Source organism: Schistocerca cancellata, chromosome 1, assembly GCF_023864275.1.
Source record: "Schistocerca cancellata isolate TAMUIC-IGC-003103 chromosome 1, iqSchCanc2.1, whole genome shotgun sequence".
Classification (NCBI taxonomy): domain Eukaryota; kingdom Metazoa; phylum Arthropoda; class Insecta; order Orthoptera; family Acrididae; genus Schistocerca; species Schistocerca cancellata.
Window position 1 is genome coordinate 1,057,667,935 of NC_064626.1, and position 14,306 is coordinate 1,057,682,240.

Sequence of the window (14,306 nt, forward strand, 5' to 3'; positions counted from 1 at the left end):
TATACCGCTGTTGTAACCAACATGCTCTACAGAGCGTCGACAAGTTGCCTTGGCCTGCTTGATCACCAGATCTGTCTCTAGTCGAGCACATATGGGACTTCATCGGACGATAGCTCCAGCAACATTCATAACCAGCATTAACTGTCCCTGTATTCACCGACCAAGTGCGGCAGTCGTGGAATTCCAGCACACAAACATCCGGCACATGTAGAACACAATATGCACATTTGATGATTGCATTCAACATTCTGGCGGTTATACCGGTTATTAATGTACCAGCATTTCACATTTCGCATGTACATTAATATGTGATCTTGCAATTTTAATCACTTAAAAATATTGCCTGGAGAAACATATTCCCGGAATTTCATTACTCTACATTCATTATTTTTTGTGGTTGTATTTTTTTGTCAGTGCATCATAAAGTTGACACATTGAGTGTCATACAGACACAATGAAAAGACTGTTCGGGCAAGAACACACACACACACACACACACATTCATCCAAAGAACCCCATTTCACGCAGAAGTAACCACTACCTCCAGTTACTCTGGCCAGAATGCAACTGTAGTACGAAAGGGGATAGCAGAGAACTGTCTGGCGAAGCATGCAGCGACTAAATGGTGGTAGGACAACGCTGCCACGCACAGCATCGGGAGGGTGTGAGGTTGCGTGGGAGGTTGGTGGGGGAGGGGAAACTGGGAGCGGAAAAGGAGAGGAGCAGAGAAGGCCGTAGGCAGAGAGGGGCGCAAAATGCGGATGACGTCACTTGAACTGGGAGGAGCTGATGGGATAGAGGGGTTGAAAACTATTCGGTGGACGGAGACAGTAGCTTACGATAGTATGAGGCCGGTAGATTTTTGGGAGCAGAGTATGTTTTCTACGGATAACTCTCATAGGCATAGTCCAGAGAAGTCGGGGGTGCATTGGAAGATCCATATGGCGTGGGTTGCGAAGTAGCCGTTGTTTTCAAGCATATTATGTTCAGCTGCATGTTGTGCCCCAGTGCGCCATTCATCCTGCTGGACAATTGGTAGGTAATGATATCAATACAAAAAATCTGTTTAATAGCTACAGCAGAGCTGATATATCACATAGCTGTAGAGGTTGAAAAATCAGCCAATCAGTTGCAAACATAGGTTTATTAGGCCTTGATCTAGATTTCTATATCTGTAAAAATATCTTCCTATTACGTTACGTGATATTTTTATAAATATCGAAACCTAGGTCAAGGGTTAACAAAACTTTGTTGGCGACTGGTTGGTAGATTTTTCAATCTCTTCAGATTTACGCACTTGCTGTTTCGCAGCCATGTTTAAGATTTTGACATGGCTTTTTTAACAGGTGGCCCAGCATTTTAGGAGGTAGGATAAACCTATTGCAGGACTGGAGCAGAGTGTTCTGGGTGGACTGTGCAGGTCTTGAACCTGGGTCTTCCATAGCGACATGATCACAGTGACAAGAGGCTGGGATCGGGAGTGCCACTGCCACAGTGCTCTAGGATGTTGTTGTCGATGTTAGATAGGTGATGGAACACCACCTTAGGGGCGGGGGGAAGTTCTTTGGTAGGATGTCTGTCATTTCAGGGCATGATGATAAATTACCAAGTCCAATAAAACGATATGGGTCACTTGTTCCAATCCAGGGTGGTAGTGAGTGACAAAGGGGGCGGTCCTCTGTAGCTGGTTCTTGAGGGTTCGTGGAAGGATTGTAGGTTAGCGGTCTAGGACTGGAGCATAGCGCCTGTCTGTGAAGGCCGTTGTGAGATCTTCAGCGTACCGAGCGCTCTTGTCACTGCAACCATGCTGTCTCTGGATAGTCAGGCTGTATGAGTGTGGTTTGTTGGCGAGAAAGGGACGTCAAAGGGCGAAGTGCAGGTACTATTGGTGGTTGGCGGGTTTGATGTAAACAGATGTGTGGGTGTAGTCGTCAGAGTGGTGGAGGTCAATTTCCAGGAAGGCGTGTTGGTGTGCGGCGGAGCAAGTAAAAACGATGTGAGAGATGTTGAGGTTGTGAAGGAGCTGCGAGAATTGACAAAGAATATTCACTACTTTTGGCTTACACTTCAGATAACAATGTCTTTAGCAGAAACAAATCTAAAAGGATCTGTCTCAATAAAGAGTGTCACACTTGTTCCTTTTGAAGAAAGCAAAGATTTGTTTTTATGTTACTCCGCAGTATACAAGTCCAGCTGTTTTACTGGTAATTTCAGTTCATTAAAATTCATCTTAAGCGCTCATACACTATGACTGTGAGATGTCTGTTTTTTTTCTGCCTCCAACGTAGAAATAAATCACATCGATATAAAATCATTAAACAAAATTTCACCACCTACGATAATGAGGGAAAAGGTTGATATTATTCTCAGTACATTTTTCTGCCTACCTCTATTCCAAGATGGAAATCCTGCTAGAGAAATTAATTGTACGTCCTCATTGAAAGCAGTAAGACACTCTTTGTTAACTAGTCCGCCGTTGTCAGATATCTGCACTTGCAAAAATGCATTGAAATCGGCAGCGAAGTTATGATTACCTTAAGAGTAGAAATGTAATTAAGTGGAAGTGCATCCTAGGAATAATATTATGAAACAAGGAAAATATAAACGATAAGATAATTTGAGAAGTTATTCTGCCTCTTAAATCAATGGAGGCATATCGTTCACGAAGTTCCTACCCGGCTTGCTGGTAGGAAATCCTGACGATGTACAGGCGTAATTATTTTAAAAGAAGATTTCCGGAACAATGTTCACAATGGACCAACCAAGTATTTTATTGTTTTGATGTTCTTTGTCCCAAGTTATAGGCGGCACAATATATACACTCCTGGAAATTGAAATAAGAACACCGTGAATTCATTGTCCCAGGAAGGGGAAACTTTATTGACACATTCCTGGGGTCAGAGACATCACATGATCACAATGACAGAACCACAGGCACATAGACACAGGCAACAGAGCATGCACAATGTCGGCACTAGTACAGTGTATATCCACCTTTCGCAACAATGCAGGCTGCTATTCTCCCATGGAGACGATAGTAGAGATGCTGGATGTAGTCCTGTGGAACGGCTTGCCATGCCATTTCCACCTGGCGCCTCAGTTCGACCAGCGTTCGTGCTGGACGTGCAGACCGCGTGAGACGACGCTTCATCCAGTCCCAAACATGCTCAATGGGGGACAGATCCGGAGATCTTGCTGGCCAGGGTAGTTGACTTACACCTTCTAGAGCACGTTGGATGGCACGGGATACATGCGGACGTGCATTGTCCTGTTGGAACAGCAAGTTCCCTTGCCGGTCTAGGAATGGTAGAACGATGGGTTCGATGACGGTTTGGATGTACCGTGCACTATTCAGTGTCTCCTCGACGATCACCAGTGGTGTACGGCCAGTGTAGGAGATCGCTCCCCACACGATGATGCCGGGTGTTGGCCCTGTGTGCCTCGGTCGTATGCAATCCTGATTGTGGCGCTCACCTGCACGGCGCCAAACACGCATACGACCATCATTGGCACCAAGGCAGAAGCGACTCTCATCGCTGAAGACGACACGTCTCCATTCGTCCCTCCATTCACGCCTGTCGCGACACCACTGGAGGCGGGCTGCACGATGTTGGGGCGTGAGCGGAAGACGGTCTAACGGTGTGCGGGACCGTAGCCCAGCTTCATGGAGACGGTTGCGAATGGTCCTCGCCGATACCCCAGGAGCAACAGTGTCCCTAATTTGCTGGGAAGTGGCGGTGCGGTCCCCTACGGCACTGCGTAGGATCCTACGGTCTTGACGTGCATCCGTGCGTCGCTGCGGTCCGGTCCCAGGTCTACGTGCACGTGCACCTTCTGCCGACCACTGGCGACAACATCGATGTACTGTGGAGACCTCACGCCCCACGTGTTGAGCAATTCGGCGGTACGTCCACCCGGCCTCCCACATGCCCACTATACGCCCTCGCTCAAAGTCCGTCAACTGCACATACGGTTCACGTCCACGCTGTCGCGACATGCTACCAGTGTTAAAGACTGCGATGGAGCTCCGTATGCCACGGCAAACTGGCTGACACTGACGGCGGCGGTGCACAAATGCTGCGCAGCTAGCGCCATTCGACGGCCAACACCGCGGTTCCTGGTGTGTCCGCTGTGCCGTGCGTGTGATCATTGCTTGTACAGCCCTCTCGCAGTGTCCGGAGCAAGTATGGTGGGTCTGACACACCGGTGTCAATGTGTTCTTTTTTACATTTCCAGGAGTGTATTTTTGAACTTATTACAGGGTCTCGAAAATGCCCTAAGGTTGAAACTGGCCAATTGCACACTTAATAAAAAGAATAGCCTACATGGATTATGTGTTCATTTCGAAAACACGTTGCGGCTCTGGACCATAAACAAAAATAAGTTTTTAAAATTAAAAAGTTACGAACTATTGATTCAAGGAGACGAGGTTGAGCCGTGGAGGTTTTCGCACGAAGAATCGATATCATTGTTCATATGACCTGTGACTAACATACCGTTGGAGCGCTGCGCCCTCTGGTGTGGCGGCTCCGGGCGTGGTGGCCGGGGTGGTGGGCAGTATGAGCTGAGGAACGAAGCTGTAACGAGCTTTCCCTGGCGCCTCATCGCCATGTTGTTAGCTGTTGGAGGGCGACCAAAGCTGGGGTCAAGTTACCCCTGTAAGTTATCGAGTACCTACGTGGCTTGTGCTGCCATTTATCAGATGGGCGCCGAGCTGTCAGGGCAGTGTTCACTGTCCCTTTGGTCTGTCTTCCTTCTGTTTGTTGGGTTTGGATGCCCGTGTTCCATTATATTCGAAGGAGATCCAGTAGACGTTTTAAGCTGATTCAGTGACTCATATGTCATTATAATTTGTTTTATGTGTTGCTTGTGAACCTTTAGTCAGTGTAAAACGCTGTGTTCCAAAAGAAAGCTTATTTTCAATGTCGGCGGTGTGTATTAGTATATGCGTTACCTTTTCTTGTCTGCTTCGCATTAATTCTTCTGATTTTTAAGGTGATTGATAATGTAATTGTCAATTGGAAGTCAGTGAAATGTTTAGTATTGCAAGTTACCACGGATGATTAATTGTTCATGTCACAATATATGTGTTTTGCTGTTTTATTGGCGTACTTAGGAGGGTGAATCAAATGAAAAACCTTAAATTTGCAATAACAAATCGAAATTTCGCGCCGTTATACTGTAGGTTGGTAAGCATGCCACAAACACTGTGCAGAATGGCCTGTAGGTGGCAGCATAGTGCAGATGCACTCATACCGTCGCAGTATCAGTATAAAGATGGCCGCCCCACTTGCGACTTGCACCGGGGAAGAACAGCGTTCTGTTATTCGGTTTTTGCGTAGCGAAGGTGTGAAACCTATTGAAATTCAGCGACGAATGAAGGTTCAGTACGGTGATGCATGTTTGTCACAGCAGCAAGTCTACGAATGGAGTAGTAAGTCCGCAAATGGTGTGCCTTCAGTGGAAGATGCTCCTCGTCCAAGTCAGGCACAACGAATTGTGACTCCACAGAACATAGCAGCAGTTGAAGCCACAGTGAAGGAAAACCGCCGAGTGACACTGAATGACACTGCAGCATGTTTACAGATTAGTCGTGGGTCAGCACACCACATTATGCATGATGTGCTCCCGTTTCACAAAGTGTCTACAAGATCGGTGCCAGGGCAGCTGACTCCTGAAATGAGAGAAGGACGTGTTGATGCTTGTGAACAACTTCTTTGGCGCTTTGAACGAGAAGATGATGGCTTCCTTGGCAGAATCGTTATTGGGGACGAAACCTGGGTTCACTTCCACCAACCGGAAACGAAGAGAGTGAGCAAGGAATGGGGCCATTCCTCATCACCAAAATCAAAGAAGTTTCGTACAGAACCATAAGCAGAGAAGGTTATGTTGACTCTCTTTTGGGACGAAAAACGTCATTTTGGAGCATTACATGCCTAGAGGGTCCACTGTCACCAGTGCATCATACACGGATCTCCTAAAAATCATCTGCGGCCTGCAATCAAATCAAAGGGACGCGGATTCCTGTCAGCAGGTGTCCTTTTGCAACATGACAAGGTAAGGCCCAACACTGCCCGTACAACAGTTGCAACTATCACAGGCCTGCATTTTGAGTGTCTTCCTCATCCACCATACTCGCCAAACCTTGCCCCAAGTGACTTCCATGTATTTGGACAACTCAAAGACGCAATGGGAGGAAAGAAGTCCCGTTCTGGTGAAGAGGTACGCCACGTGGTGCATGAATGTTTGCGCGGACTACGAAAAGAATTTTTTTCTAAAGGAATTTATGCATTTTGTTAGCGCTGTAGGACTTGCATTGAGCGCGGGGGAGATTATCTTGAAAAGTATTACAGCCTTCTACCACTCCTGGATACTAAATAATATTTTAAAAAATATTTAAGGTTTTCATATGACTCACACTCATGTAATTTACTTTTATTGTTCTGGTTTCTTTGAAGCTAAAGCTAAAGACCTATGCTGTCTCAGAAATTATATAGTCCTTCTGTTGTATTTCAATGGCCCAGATAAATGTTCCGGGTGGGTTGCTATTCCCATAGCGGGTGCCAGGTGGCGGTTAGGGGAACGCCCATCAGATATGATGGGTACCGAGGTAGTAAAATATTCGGGGTGGACCAAAAATATCACAGCAAATCCAGGCACGACGGTATTCAGAGTGGGCGGCTTCCTGGTCAGCTTCTGTTCACCCAGAGGGTGCGGCTGCAAGTGAATGCTCCAGGAACTTACAATCCCTGGTCCTAACCTCCTAGTGGAAACACTAGACCAACAATATTACAAGCGACCATGACTCGTGCGAGGAATAACAAGAATTCCCCAGATGGTAATAAATCGACCAGTCAACAGACGGCAACCAGGAACTCGGATTCTGGGGAACCTGGACTTACACGGTCACAGAGAAAATCGGAGCTCTTCCACATAAAACACTTATATTTTTTGGATACTTCAACATAAGCACACTGATACAACCAGGAAAACTGCGCATCCTAACATTAGAGCTCAGCAAACAGAAGATAATGATACTTGCCCCGCAGGAAACCCAGCTAACAAACGAAGAAACAATCGATTATGGAGACTACCGTATCTTCAAGAGCAAGACAGACAAGCGAGTCGCCAACGGTGCTCCGCTTTTTGGCTTGGCCCTAATGGAACATAAGAAGAAAATCATTTCAATTTGAGAAGTCAGTCCCATGGCAATGAGCTTACTGTGTGCAAACAAGAGATACACCTTTATCAATGTACTTGCTCCCGCAAACAGGGATATCAAAAAAGAAATTCTGGGCAACACTAGAGACAGTGATGGTCAAGACCCCAAAGACGATATAAAAATTTTGTTAGGCGATTTTTAACACCCACCAGGTTAGCCAGGTTGCTTTCTGGACTAGGGTAGGCGCGCCAGCCCCAGATCGAATCTGCCCGGCGGATTAGCGACGAGGGCCGGTGTGCTGGCCAGTCTAGATGTGGTTTTTAGGTGGTTTTCCACACACCCCTAGGTGAATACTGGACTGGTTCCCACGTCCCGCCTCACTTCCACGATTCGCAGACATTTGAAAACGTTCGCTCTATTTCACGGTTTATATTAGATGCAAATAGCTGGGCCTAGGGGCCTATGGGGTGGTGGCAGGAAGGGCATCTGGCCATCCTCTGTCACTAACATCGCCAAATTCATAGTAACAAGGCCGACCCCACGTTGAAGTGCGACAAAGGTGCAAAGAAATGATGATGTTAGGTGATTTTATCGCACAAATCGCAGAGCAAAACGTCATCAAAGAACTGTGGGTAAGTTTCCAATGTACAAATGTACAAACAGAAATGGCATGGAAATCATCGAGCTATGCCAGCAGAATAACCTGAAGATTATGTCAACATCCATCAGGGGCCGGCCGGTGTGGCCGTGCGGTTAAAGGCGCTTCAGTCTGGAACCGCGTGACCGCTACGGTCGCAGGTTCGAATCCTGCCTCGGGCATGGATGTTTGTGATGTCCTTAGGTTAGTTAGGTTTAATTAGTTCTAAGTTCTAGGTGACTGATGACCTCAGAAGTCTAGTTGCATAGTGCTCAGAGCCATTTGCGCCATCCCTCAGGAAATATCCTCCAAAACAGGAAACATGTGGGCCACCTATACAAGAGACGGGAAAATTTCAAATAGACCATGTACCGTTTTCCTACCCAGTCCAGAAGGAGATCCATGACGTTCAAGTATACAGAGGTGCCAATATTCATTCAGACCAATATCTAACTCGAATCAAGATAAAGTTTTCACTGAAGAAAATCCGTCAGAACACAATGCGCATAGAAAAGTTTGACACAAAAGATATCATGGAATCCAGCGTGAAACAGGAAATGGAAAAACAACCAGCAAACACGTGGGGAGAATTCCATACAAAGATCATATAGAAGCAAAAGAACTAATACCATGGAAAAAGAACACTAAACACCCTTGGTGTGACTCAGGGTGTGAAAAGGCACTAAAAATACGCAAACAAGCTTTTGAGACTCTAATAGTAAAAAATCCCCAGAAAGGCTATTTCGATACCAGGAATCAAGAAAATCGGTGGCAAAACTTATTTAGGCAAACGAAACGAAAGTACATGAAGGAGCAACTGGATGCTATAGAGGTAAACGTACGCAACCACAACACCTGAGAATTCTGCAGGACCTTCGCAAGGAAGATTTGCGGGTACATACCTCAAAATTTGTGCTTCAGGAAACCAGATGGAAAAAAAGCGCTAACTAGCCAAGAGAATTGTCAAGAACTGGCACGTTATTTGTCCAATCTACTTAACTGCCCTGACCCAGTAACAAGACTTCCGATACAGAACTGTACCACCATCCAACTGGAATCACTCCCACCAAAATATGAAGAGATCAACAAACACATAGTTAAACTAAAAAACAACAGGACATCTGGTGAGGAGGCATTATTGCAGAATTACTAAAGAACATTGGAAAAATTACTACAGGAGCTTACGCAAATAATCTCTACCATCTGGCAAACAGAAAAAATTTCTGACAACTGGAAATGTGCACTTATCCATCCATTGCACATGAAAGGAGATAGGAGGAATGCGAACAACAACAGAGGAATCTCCCTACTACAAGTCAAATTTTCTCATCATGCTTACTCCAGAGAACACAAGAACAGTTATAACACAAAGTTGGTGAATTCCAGGTAGCCCTGATCGTTCATACATAGAATAAAACTTCAATCTGAAAGCAGTTCTAAAATACAAGGCCATCAGGAATGTGCCAATCATTTGCGCCTTCATAGATTTCAAGAAAGTGTATGATTCTGTTGACCCACAATCCTTGTTCAGCTTCTTAGAAGAACAAGGACTCGACCCACAAACACCTCAATTAATCAGACATTAGCTGACGCAACATCGAAAGTTAAATTCATGGGTGAAACCTCTGATCCCTTAATGAATAAAACTCGAGTGCACCAAGGCGATGGATTATCCCCACTACTATTCAACCTACTCCTGGACAAAGTAATGAGGGAATGGGAAAAAGAACTGAAATATCAAAGACACTGGAATCTAACACGACTAGGAAGATGCCGGAACAAAATAGAAATATCAGACCAACTTTTCGCCGACGACTTGGCCATACTATCTGACAACGAAGCAACAGCAACCAAACAAATAGACGTACTCAAAGAATGCACGGAAAAATTTGGGCTGCAAATCTCTTTCGAGAAGTCTGAATTTTTCTGCTCAAAATTAGACAAAAATACGGCAAAACAAACAAAGTTGCACAATTCAAGTATCTAGGTGAAATACTTGAACTTACAGGCGGAGAAAATAATCGGACAGAACACTCGACTACAAAAATAAAGAGAGCGTCACGCAAGACACAGAACGTATATAATAAAAAATGCTTGTCCATTCACACAAAAGCCAGACACTACAACACAGTAAACAAGCCTGAATTACTGTAAACAAGTGAGACGCTAATACTCGGTGCGAAAAGTGACATGGAAAGTATACTGAAGGAAAAAAGGAAATCATGAGGAAAATTCTCGGCCTAAAGCTGACAGAAGAGGGATACAGATTACACTTTAGGAAAACTGTAGGGAAGATATCAAACACGGCAGAAGATGTTAGAAAAAGAAGGTTGAAGTTCTATTGGCATATCATCAGGCTATCGCCGAAGAGACACACCAAGAGAATTCTAACATACATACAAGGGGTCATATCAACAATACCATGGATCACACAAGTGAAGCTAGACCTAGAAGCAGCAAAAATCAACCCAATAAAAACTGAAGACAGAAATGTATATAGGGTCAAGATACACAAGTGGAATGTGAGGTCAGAGAATGAGGTACGAAAGAAACTAGGGACAAAGTGGACTGAAGATAGAAAGAGACTCCATGGAAAAACATGAGAGAATCGTGGAAGATAAGAAAGCACACTCGAATGAAGCAGAATTCTGTGTGGGGTCCTGCAGGGTCTCGACGCAAATAATAATAATAATAATAATAAAGAATAGGCCTCCAGTATGTTCTGCCATTCGTAAAAGTCGATGAAAAGAACAAACCACTAATAGGGCTAACCCCCCCCCCTTTTAGTGTGATTAGTTGGTTCAGGACAGAACTAATGAAGCCTCGGACAAGTGCTGTCATGGTCGGGGACGACGTTTGAACCCATGCCCGTCGACAATGGTAACGACACTGCTAGCCACACGGAAAATTATTTAAATCCAAATAGAGGTGTTTTGCAGGATATGCTTCCTGAAACCACTCTAGAAGGAAAACAAAGACAGAGGATGAGATGGTCAGATGAAGGTAACCGACACCTCATGTTCTGTTACTACCAAGCAACAAACTTAGGAACTAATACAACTGGATACAGATCACAAGTATACACAACATTTATTACCAGATATGCAGAATTAAAAATTTTAACAGAACAACGACTAGCCGATCAGATCCGTGTAATAATCAAAAATAACAGGATACCCCAGTCAGAATTAGAAAACATCAAACAACAAGTACAACAAATACTGGAACAAAATAATGTGAAATCAGAAGAAGAAGAAAATACAGTAATGGACTCAAACATCCCAGAGCAAACAAACAAAGAAAAACATGCGTCAATTAAACAATCAAAGGAAAACGAAATCTTAACACAGCCACCAGAACAAGAACAAATAGAACACAAAGTGACACACATGTTAGATATAGAAGAAAAATTTCAGCTGACATATATAGAATACAAAGACACAAATACAGGCATTAGACCATTCTTGCATAGACCACTAAATAACCCACAAGTCGAAACAACAATAACAACTATCAACACAATCATACACGACAAAATAAATGAAAATACAACTATGGAAGAGTTACACCTACTGGTTTATATAGGAGCACTCACTACACTAAATATACACACTAGGCAGAGACCAGAACAAACCAACACACAGAAGAAACCCACAAAACCAGCATGGTAACATAGGCTACAGATCAGAATAGAAAAACTGAGAAAAAACATCGGACAGCTAACACAATTTATAAGAAATGAAATATCAGACAAAAACGAAATGGTTAGGTAACATCTCACAACAAGAAGCGATAGAGCAATTAGATGAAAAGAAGCAGAAATTACAAGCATTGGCCATACGACTTAGAAGATACAAAAAAAGTGAAAATAGAAGGAAGCAAAACCAAACATTCAACACAAACCAAAAGAAATTTTACCAGACATTAGATAACACACACATTAAAATAGACAATACACCAAACATAACACTTCAGGAGCAACATATGGTCAAACCCAGTACAACATAACAGGCATGCACGGTGGATACAAGCAGAAACAGACACATACAAGATGATACCATAAATGCCTGAAGTGATAATTTTGCAACATGAAGTCACCCAAGCAATTAATTCTACTCACAGTTGGAAAGCCCCTGGAAAAGATAAGATAGCAAATTTCTGGCTAAAGAAGTTCACCTCAACACATTCACATCTAACTAAATTATTTAACAGTTACATTGCAGAGCCATACACATTCCCTGAAACACTTACACATGGAATAACTTATCTGAAACCTAAAGATCAAGCAGACACAGCGAACCCAGCAAAATATCGCCCCATGACATGCATACCAACAATATACAAAATATTAACCTCAGTCATTACACAAAAATTAATGATACATACCACACAGAACAAAATTATAAACGAAGAACAAAAAGGCTGTTGCAAAGGAGCACGAGGATGTAAAGAGCAACTGATAATAGATGCAGAGGTGACATATCAAGCAAAAACCAAACAAAGGTCGCTATGCTTTGCATACATTCATTACCAAAAAGCTTTTGATAGTGTACCCCACTCATGGTTACTACAAATATTGGAAATATACAAAGTAGATACTAAATTGATACAGTTCCTAAACATAGTAATGAAAAATTGGAAAACCACACTCAATATCCAAACAAATTCAAATAATTTCACATCACAGCCAATACAGATTAAGCGTGGAATATACCAAGGAGATTCATTAAGTCCTTTCTGGCTCTGCCTTGCTCTGAACCCACTATCCAACATGGTAAATAATACAAATTATGGATACAATATTACTGGAACATACCAACACAAAATCACACATTTGCTATACATGGATGATCTAAAACTACTGGCAGCAAGAAATCAACAACTCAACCAATTACTTAAGATAACAGAAGTATTTAGCAATTATATAAATATGGCTTTTGGAACAGACAAATGTAAGAAAAATAGCATAGTCAAGGGAAAACACACTAAACAAGAAGATTACATATTGGATAACCACAGCGACTGCCTAGAAGCGATGGAAAAAACAGATCCCTATAAATATCTAGGATACAGACAAAAAATAGGAATAGATAATACAAATATTAAAGAAGAACTAAAAGAACAATATAGACAAAGACTAACAAAAATACTGAAAACAGAATTGACAACAAGAAACAAGACAAATGCTATAAATACTTATGCTGTACCAATATTGACCTACTCATTTGGAGTAGTGAAATGGAGTAACACAGACCTAGAAGCACTCAATACACTTACACGATCACAATGCCGCAAATATAGAATACATCAGATACATTCAGCAACAGAAAGATTCACATTAAGCAGAAAGGCAGGAGGAAGGGGATTTATCGACATAAAAAAAACCTACATTAAGGACAGGTAGATAATTTAAGAAAATTCTTTATAGAACGAGCAGAAACTAGCAAGATACACAAAGTAATCACTCATATGAATACATCGGCTACACCACTGCGATTTCATAACCACTTCTACAATCCTTTAGATCACATAACATCAATAGATACAAAGAAAGTAAATTGGAAAAAGAAAACACTACATGGCAAGCACCTGTATCATCTAACACAGCCACACATTGATCAAGACGCATCCAACACATGGCTAAGAAAAGGCAATATATACAGCGAGACGAAAGGATTCATGATTGCAATACAGGATCAAACAATAAACACCAGATATTACAGCAAACATATTATTAAAGATCCCAATACCACAACAGATAAATGCAGATATTGCAAACAACAAATAGAAACAGTAGATCACATCACAAGCGGATGTACAATACTAGCAAATACAGAATACATCAGAAGACATGGCAATGTAGCAAAAATAGTACATCAACAACTTGCCATACAACATAAACTAATAAAACAATTCGTTCCCACATAGAAGTATGGACCACAAAATGTACTGGAGAACTATGAATACAAATTATACTGGAACAGAACCATTATAACAGATAAAACAACACCACATAACAAACCTAATATCATACTCACGAATAAAAAAAGAAATTAACACAACTAATCGAAATATCCATACCCAATACAACAAATATACAGAAGAAAACAGGAGAAAAAATTGAAAAATTCATCCAACTGGCTGAGGAAGTCAAGGACATGTGGGATCAGGATAAAGTTGACATTGTACCAATTACACTATCAACTACAGGAGTCATACCACACAATATCCACCAGTAGATCAACGCAATACAGCCACATCCAAATGTATATATACAACTACAGAAATCTGTACTTATTGATACATGTTCAATTACCCGAAAGTTCCTAAATGCAATGTAACATATACCCACAGTTAAAAGGAAGTCACGCTTGATCAAGGTCCGCGTCACTTTCCATTTTTAACCAGACATAACGTTTGAGAAAGGAAAGAAATAATAATATATACAGGACGGAGAACAATCGTGTCATGAACTTTTAACGCTAGATAGTTGATGCCAGTAGGAAC